Source organism: Salvia hispanica, chromosome 2 (assembly GCF_029641045.1).
Source record: "Salvia hispanica isolate PSC_SH4W2 chromosome 2, Shi_PSC_v1, whole genome shotgun sequence".
Classification (NCBI taxonomy): Eukaryota; Viridiplantae; Streptophyta; class Magnoliopsida; order Lamiales; family Lamiaceae; genus Salvia; species Salvia hispanica.
The window spans coordinates 58,487,061-58,496,631 of record NC_142693.1 but is presented as its reverse complement, the minus strand read 5'-3'; the positions used below and the strand labels follow the sequence as shown (position 1 = coordinate 58,496,631).

General features: G+C 40.8%; 1 pseudogene; it reads right to left on the bottom strand.

The window, feature by feature from the left end:
* Positions 1 to 775: 775 nt before the first annotated feature.
* LOC148932773 (uncharacterized) lies at positions 776 to 3,483 on the bottom strand (annotated as a pseudogene).
* Between the last annotated feature and the right edge of the window lie 6,088 nt (positions 3,484 to 9,571).

Genomic DNA, 9,571 nt, shown 5'->3' with positions numbered 1-9,571 from the left:
GAGTACCTTCATCGTCGTTCGGTTAGCTCCAAAATGCCCTCCACTAGGACTAGAGTGGCACTTCCTCATCAAATGTTCCCATTCATCATCGGGGACGCATCTTTATATCACCATGTCGGCACATCGCCTAAACAAGAATGGCTCGTTCCAAAAATAGAACTTGACGTCGTGGAAGAACTTCCTCTTCTTATATGACTTGTAGTCCTCAAGGATGATCTTCGCCACCAAAAAGTTCACAATATAGAGATGAGCCTTGAGCATAGAAGAGATGCTCGTCGGGGAACTCTTCATTGATTGGAATCTTCAAATTCTCCCCTTCAAAACAGTGCTCTAATCTCGACAAGTGGTCAGCTACCACGTTATCACATCCCTTCCTGTCTCGAATCTCTAGATCAAATTCTTGTAGAAGCAGGACCCACCGTATCAGTCTCGGCTTGGCATCCACCTTGGCGAAAAGATGGCGGATGGTGGCATGGTCTGTGAACACAATAGTCCTCGCCCAAATGAGATAGGGACGGAACTTGTCAAACGAATACACCACCGCCAACATCTCTTTCTCGGTAGTAGTATAATTTTCATGCGCTGCATCTAAGGTCTGGCTTGCATAGTAGATCACCCTGAAAATCTTGTTTCTTTTCTGGCCCAAAGCAGATCCCACGGCTACATCATTAGCATCACACATGATCTCGAACGACTGTGACCAATCCGGTGAGATGAGCACGGGTGCACTCACAAGCGCCTTCTTCAATGTCTCGAAGGCCTGCAAACATTCAAGAGAGAAATCAAATGAAACTCCTCACAGCCTTTTCATTGGATGGTGGTCGCAACTGCTCAATCGCCACTATCTTGGCCCTGTCCACCTCAAATCCTCCTACAGATATCTTGTGCCCAAGCACAATGCCATCTTTTACCATAAAATGGCACTTCTCCCAGTTTAGCACCAAGTGTATCTCTTCATATCTCTGTAAAACACGAGTTAGATTCCGTAAACAATTATCAAAGGAGCTACCAAAGATTGAGAAATCATCCATGAAGACTTCCATTATATCTTCCACCATGTCGTGAAAGATGGACATCATACACTTCTGAAAGGTGGCTGGGGCATTGCAAAGGCCAAATGACATCCTCCTGAAAGCATACACACCATAAGGACAAATATAAGCAGATTTATATTGATCCTCTGGGGCATTTAAGATCTGATTATATCCGGAGTAGCCATCTAGAAAGCAATATTACTCATACCCTGCCAACCTATCTAGCATCTAGTCAATGAATGGGAGGGGAAAATGGTCCTTCCTATTTGCAGCATTAAGGGCTCTATAATCTATGCATACTCTCCACCCGGTTACCAACCTAGTGGCTATCATCTCATCATCTCCCCCTTTTACTACCGTCATCCCACCCTTCTTAGCTACCACTTGGGTGGGACTTACCCAATCACTATCCGAGATAGCATAGACAATCCCGGCATCTAACCACTTAACCACCTCCTTCTTCACCACATCTTGCATTATCGGGTTAAGTCTCCTTTGGTTTTGAGCTTTGGGTTTAGACCTCTCTTCTAGAAGGATTTTATGCATGCAAACCGTAGGACTTATCCCCTTAAGGTCCAAGATGGACCACCCAATTGCACCCCTATGCTTCCTAAGCACTCTAAGCAATTTATCAAGTTCATTAGTAGTGAGTGAGGATGATACGATTACTGGATAAGTACCATTCTCCCCGAGAAATGCATACTTAATACGTGACGACAACGGCTTCAATTCCTCTTTCTTTTCCTCATTCTTCTCTTCTTCATTGGGATCCCTCAATAGTAAGAGCACCTACAAAATTTAACAAATCGGTATTAGGCTCATTAATATCATTATAGTAAGGAGAAAAGATAGATTGCGATAAGCATCGCTCCAATTGATCTTGTGGCGAGATGCCTTGGGCCACCTCCTTCACACAGTCATCGACCACTTCAACCATGTTGCAGTGCTCCACTCTCCATGCATCTTCATCATCGTGCCTCTGCATTACATTATAGATGGAGAATGTGACGCTCTCATCATTAAGTCGGAGTGTGAGCTCTCCCTTCTGCACATCGATCATTGCCTTCCCTGTAGCTAGGAAAGGTCTTCCCAGTATAAGAGGAACATTCCAGTCTTCCTCCATATCAAGCACCACAAAGTCCACAGGGAATATGAAGTCATTGACTTTGACGAGTATATCTTCAACAATCCCCCTAGGATACGACACAGATCGATCGACCATCTGGAGTGTGATGGTAGTGGGCCTTAGTGTCCCAATCTTCAGCTTTTGAAAGAACGAGAATGACATAAGATTAATTCTCGCTCCCAAGTCACATAGTGCCTTGCCCACTTGGCTATCCCCCACTATGCACGATATAGTGAAGCTTCCAGGATCTTTCATCTTAGGGGGCAATTTCTTCTGGATAATGGCACTACAGCTCTCCGTCAAGTTGACGGTCTCGTGCTCCACCCATCTCCTCTTCTTGGAAATAGCATCTTTCAGAAATTTGGCGTAGCTAGGCATTTGCTGCAACACCTCTACCAACGGAATGTTGATGTGTACCTTTCTGAAAATGTCAAGAAATCTAAAGAACTGATCATCTAGCTTCTTCTTCTGCACACGCTGTGGGAATGGAATTTTAACTTCAACTGGGGGTGCAGGTATCACAGTGTTTGCCTTGGGAGGCAGTACTTCCTCCACTGGCTCTTCCTCTTCTTCCACTACATCTTCTACAACTACCTCTTCTTGCGAGATCTTCTCTTTCTCTGCAGGCATGGTTGGACCTTCATAGCTTTTTCCATTCCTCAGATTGATGGCTTTGCAGTCCTTGCAGTTCTTGGGATTGACAATGGTATGTGAGGGAAACTGGCCCGGTTGATGTTGAATACCCACAGCCTGTGAAATCTGGCTCATCTGAGTATCGATGCTCTTCATGTGAATGCTCAAGCTCTGCACATCTGTCTCTACCTGCTTCAGTCCCTTATCGGAACTGGCCATAATTTCCCTTGTCTGCTTCATAAACGTCATCAAGACATCTCCAAGCTCATTCTTCTTCGGCTCAACGACTTGTCCATTCGACACTTAAAACCTCGGAGGTGGTTGCAGGGCATTGTTAGGATTCCCATAAGACAAGTTGGGATGTGCCCGATTCCCAAAGTTGTTGAAGTTACCACCCCCTTGATTGTGGCGGTAGTTGTTGTTGAAATTCCTATTATTGTTGCCTTGATGCACGTAATTCACCTCTTCACTTTCGAGCCCGGTTGGCTCTGTTTCCATATAGCCAAGCTTACTAGTCAAGAAATCTAGCTGTTTGGACATCATGTCCATCTTGTCAACATCCGATGCGGACACCACCCTGAAAGTTTTGCTTCTCTCATTCTTCCACCCATCATCGTTGGAGGCCACCCTCTCAATCACCTCTAATGCATCGTCTTCTCCCAACTTAAGGAGTGACCCCCCTGCGTTCATATTCAACTAGCATATTGCCTCTGGGGTGGCTCCCCTGTGGAAAGTTACGATCTGTTGCCTCGGGCTTAACCCATGGTTGGGGTATCTCTTCATCATGTATTTGAATCTCTTCCATGCCTCGTGAATATTTTCCTGAGGCTGCATTGCATACGAGATGACTTCAGCTTGGCGCTTGAGTGCCTCGCTCGGTGGGTAGTATTTATCCAAGAAGAGCTCAACCATTGCATCCCAAGTTGCGACCGAGTTGGGATCCATGCTATCATACCAATCCCTAGCATCATCTTTCAAAGAGAATGGGAACAGTCTGAGGCGAATCTGATCATCTGAGACCCCGTTAGCCTTCATCGTGTTGCTGATCTGTATGAACTTGGTTAAGTGCCTGTTGGTAGACCTGCCCACGGTTCATGAACCGGCGGTTTCGGTTCGGAACCGCCGGTTCCGGTTTTAGGAAATATGGAACCGGAACCGAACCGTGAGGCTGTTTCACGGTTTTGGTTTCGGTTCGAAAACCGGCGGTTTCGGTTTCGGTTCGGAACCGCCGGTTTTTGGACGGTTCGTAGCGGTTTAGGTTCGGTTTCACGGTTTTTTCGTTAATTTTTTTTTGCCATATAGTTTGAAATTATAAAATAAATTGGAACAAGGAAATGGATAGTTTAAAATGAGTTGTTAACACTAAAATGAGGTGAGTGTAAGTAAGGATAGAGAGGAGTATTTAATATAGATAAAAATAGAGAGAAATGAGATCCAATTTGAATTTAAAATCAACATTTAAGAATAAATAAATAAATAAATAAAAATAAAAGAAATGGTGTTTTATGCAATCAATTTTGAATAGTGCAGCCATCGCCCACCGTCAACCAATCAATTTTGAAGACTCAACTAATCAATTTTGAAGACTACAACATTAACCAATGTTAATTTATTATACTTTATTTAAAGTAATCAATTCTTCTAAGTTTATTTTAAAATGTTGGATAAATATTTATTAATAATTATCCATACTCCATAGATTCCATACGTAAAAAAATGTGTTAATTAAAAAAATCAGACATAGTATTATAAAGTTATTACCATAAACCATACATCATAGACTCCATCTTGTAATTTAGTTATTTTTATTTTATTATCTTTTATCTTATGTTTTTACCATCCAATTTTACCAAATAGTATTATAAAGTTATTTTTGCTACAAAATTTTGTCCCACATTATTGTTTCTACGGATATTACCAAATCTAAAAATGAAATTTATTTATATAAGAGTATAAAACTCATAAACCGGATCATTCAGCAATGTTTTATTTAATAGAGTATAGTTTTAATATAAGGATTAACTATGTTTAAATTTATTATTGCGTTGGCGGTTCGGAACCGTGAAACCGCCGGTTCGGAACCGTCCGGAACCAGCGGTTCGGTCGCGGTTTCGATTCGAAAAATTTGGAACCTGAACCGAACCACAGTTCTAAATTCACGGTTTCGGTTCGGCATATTTTTCGCGGTTTTGGTTCAGAACCGTAACCGCCGGTTACGGTTTCGGTTTTAACCGCCGGTTCGGTAAACCTTGGGCAGCTCTACCTGTTGGCATCTTCTGAACCTGTTCCACCGAATGCATGTGCTTCTGCCCTGTTTATCAACCCCGGCTTCAATTCAAAGCTGTTGGCGGCAATTCCCCCATTGTTGACCGGTGGATTAGCCACTCGTCTGTATGCAAACAAATTCTGCACGGGTGTTGGTCTCACATTCTGAGCATCCAAACGCTTTTGCACATTGGCCATTTGCTGAAGAAGTTGATGGACAACGGGATCGGGATGCTCCACATTGTTATTCTTCTCGTTGTTCTCATTGTTGTTTTCAAAATTGTTGTTCTCCTCGTCCGCCATTAGGGTTGGAGACCGCGGCACGTACTGTATGGGAGATGGAAGTGGAGATGGACTAGGTGACGGAGTTCTCTAGATAGGAGAAGGTAGACGCCAATGACCGGGTGAAGATACCCGAATCCTTTGGTTTAACCTTATCTGTGCGTTCCTCTTCCTGTTGGATGCTTCGATCTCAAGATCGATTGGCTCTAAAGGTGGACCTTTAGAACGCGTTTGCATACAACCTGCCCAAGGAAACACAAAGATTAGAGAACTCAAAATTAAAAATAAAAATAAAGCAAATAAAATCTAGATTAGTAATCTCTATGACTATCACGATATTAAGCTATATTGACAAAAAATTGTCCCCGGCAACGGTGCCAAAAACTTGACTCGACTTATTTTAACACAAGTAATACCCGCAAGTGTACGGGGCTAGTGTAGCAATTAGCAAGCAAGAGTATCGTATCTCACAGAGACAAATTTGTATCAACTTAACTACCACGAACAAATGTCAACTACTATCTAGACAATCGGGAAAAGTTTGGTTTTTTCTAACACTAACAAAAGCATATAATAAGCAAGTAAACAAGTGAAAGCATGTAACACGGAGTGAGAAGATAATATGGAGAAAATTGTAGAACTCAAGGATCGGATGCACAATACCAAGCTCTTATCCAATCAAATTGCCTTACCTTTTGGTGTCTCTAGAGTTACTAAGTCGACCACAATTATAGATTAAACTTCCTCCCGAGGTGAGAAACCTGTAGATTAGGTGCTAGGATTGAAGTCCCCTTCTAATCCTAAAACTCCTAACTCCCAAAAGCTCGATTAGGTCAAAGACCTCACTCAAAACCTCAACTCTCTCGAGTTTTATTGCATTAAGGTGTGAATTATTCTTATTTCCAGATTAATTATTTCATATCCCGATTAATTTAATTAATCATACACAATCAAATAGTGATCAAGCAATTGAAATGAATAAACCCAAGAATAATCAAATAACTACAAGAGCAAGGTAAGAGCAAAATTAATTGGATAAAAACTATGAAATTAGTGCATCATCACCAAGAATTCTACAAGAAATGTTTAGCTACTCATGTTCTTCACAAAAACCATGTTTGAAACAAAGAATTCAATGAAAGACATAAGAGATGGATACTAAGAACTCTTGTGGAATGAATCTAGGAATGAAGTCTTCAATCTTCCGATCTAGAGCCTTCAATCTTCAATTCTCTCTCTCAAAGTGTTCATGGAGGTGTGTGTGAGTCTTGGAGGCGGTAAGTGTAGAATGATTCTCGTCGAATGCAACCCTAGCCTTTTTCTCCTGATTTTTCCGTCAAAAATCGCGTTTTCAGAAGTCAAACCTGTCAAACTGACTTACCTGGCCGGTAGGATATTTGCACTGGAAATCCACCCGGCTCGGTGTCGTTTTTTGACCCCTCTCTGACCCATATACGCTGATTCCATCTTACCCGACCAGGTAGGATTTTTCAACTATAAATTCACCCGGCCGGGTGTATTCTTTGAAGGCTCCGCTGCCTCCTTTGCACAAACGGCCGGATTTTTGCCTCTTTTTCATCTATTTATCCTAGAACACTCAACAAACACTTGAAACTCCAAAATATAGGATAATTGGCTAGAAATAGACAATTCTTGCATCAAAACTCAACATTAAGCACCTCAACAGACCAATTAAACCGACTAAAACATGAGTTTATCAGACACGCATTTATTGCTCTTTACTGAAAGACGACGTCTTGGAGATGTAAAATTTCTTAATCATAGTAATAATATAGGACATACGTTATTAATCATACGCTGCTTTGACTTATCAGTAGGTGCGGGTTTTTCGCAACCCAATATTCCTGATATCTTGGGTAGTAGTAATTAATAACTCGTACGGTGTCAGTTTTATAATTACATTGAATTGTGTGCTTTCGCGATTTGATTATATCCCCAAGAGGTGTTCAAGAAAAGTTCTATTATTTGGAAACCCGGCCGGTTTGGATTTTATCCAAGAATAATGCTCCCTCTGTCCCATGCTACTTGCACATTTCATTTTCAGACTGTCCCATGCTACTTGCACATTTCATTTTCGGACTGTTCCAAACTATTTGCACTATTTCTATTTTAAATATAAAATTATGCTATTTAATTAAGATATTAAAGTTAGTTAGTGTGTACCTTATTAAGTGTTGTCTTATTACATTAAAAATTCTAATTTAATTACACTAATTACTCATGTGTAAATTTACACTGTCAAAATGAAAGTGCGAGTAGCATGGGATGGAGGGAATAGTAAAGTAAAGTATATTATCTTAATGTACATCTCGTACTAGAAAAACTTTTGGAAATAAAATATTAATTAATTTTAAAGTCCATAGAAGACTATAAATTAATTCATGGATATAGAAAGTCTTAAACAAGGGAAATAATATATTAAAAAGGTTAACACGGATTGCTTGTAATCACGGATTGGATGGACGGTCAGTATTTATTCTATAGTGGCACAAGAAATATTCCATTGGACTTATATTAAATTATGGGCTATAATTTAATTAGTATAGAAAGTCCAAATGAGGAGGCTTAATCCAAACCCCATAGATCCATAACCTAGCCCATCACAAACTCTATAAATAGGGATGAAGGAGGTGTGACAAATACACACAACACAAGAAGTGAAAACCCTAGCCTCCACACTTGAATTTTCGGCCCTCTCTCTCTAATAGAGGAATTCGATAATTCCTCTTTGTGTGTTCTTGGTGTTCTTATCTTCTCCTTCAAGATCCTTATAATTTTTAATAGGTTCCTCCCACAAGGAAGTTAGATCTAGAGTTAGGTCATAGGTCAAGATCTTTGATTTTGCAATAAAACTTCAAGATCTACATGTGGAGAAGTAGCAAGCCACTTCGATTCTTTGGAGAATCACAATTGTAAGATTCAATATCATAATTTAATATTAAATTATGTTCTAGAGGTGCAAAACGATTAGAGCTCAAAAAGGATTGTTCAGATAATTTTGGGATCCTATGTCGAATTTCTCTATTTTGGGGTATGAAAACCTCCTCTACGGTTGAGCGGCTGTCCATGTTGGCGGTTGATTCCGGCGTTGTTGTTGTGATTTCTGACTGTGAACCCAAGCCCTACTTGGCCCGATGATGAGTCGTCGCTGGTTGCGCCGGTTTGGTGATCGGAGTCTACTGTCGGCATAATTTGGAGCCATGTAGCTTCTCTTTTCACTAGAATGTATGCGGTCTCGGCTGAGGGCAACGGGACTTCCTTGAGAATTTCCCTCTAGATTCCGTCATACCTTGAGTTTAGTCCGGTGAGGAATTTGAACAGCCGCCGGGTTCCTACATATATCCGGAGTTGGCTAATTCCCTTATCGCAGCAGTCTACCGGCCAGTATTGGCATCAATTGATCTCGACCCAGATGTCGTGAAGGTGCCACCGGTACGTTTCGAGCCTCTGTTCTCCTTGTAAAATTTTGCTTGCTTTCTCCTCCATATCGTATAGTAAATATGGATCAGTGGTGCTTTCAAAGGTGGTTTGTAGGCTCTCCCTTTGCGCGGTTTGATGGTGTGCAAAATCAACGACGATTTCAGTTTCGACATTGTCAATTATCCATGAGAATACGATCATGTCGGCTTCCTCCCAATCTGAGTAGCCTCGCATTCTAGGTTCTGGTGGTGGCGAGGTACCAGTGATATATCGGTTTGCCCTCCTCCCTACAATTGCTACCCTCATTAGTTGTTTCGCAGGGGGTAATTCGTCTCGTTGAGTTTAACAGCTAGAATAACATTCTTACTCATCTTTAATCGTGCATCTTCAGTATTTATTTTTTCTTCCTCATCGTCTGACATATTTCCGAGTAGGTTGGAACTCGCCTTCTTGGCCGGGAAAGGTATTTAGGCTATGATTTTTTTTTCTAAGCCTTTGCTCTGGTATCACGTTGAAAGATTTACTTTGTCGTTCATTCATCTTGATTTTAATCACACTGTACATGCCCTTTAAATAGGCTAAGAATAACATATACATAACAAGATTTACCTAGGCATAAAATTGTGAATTATGGTTATTCCTTGATTTCGTGATCTCCCCCAATCTTGTCCTTCTTGATTGATTTCTTCCCAACACTCTGATTAATGCGTTTCAGTTTTGATTCAGAAAATCTTATATGTCACATTCTTTATAAAAGTAAATGAAAAAAAAAGTTAATGATGAATAAATT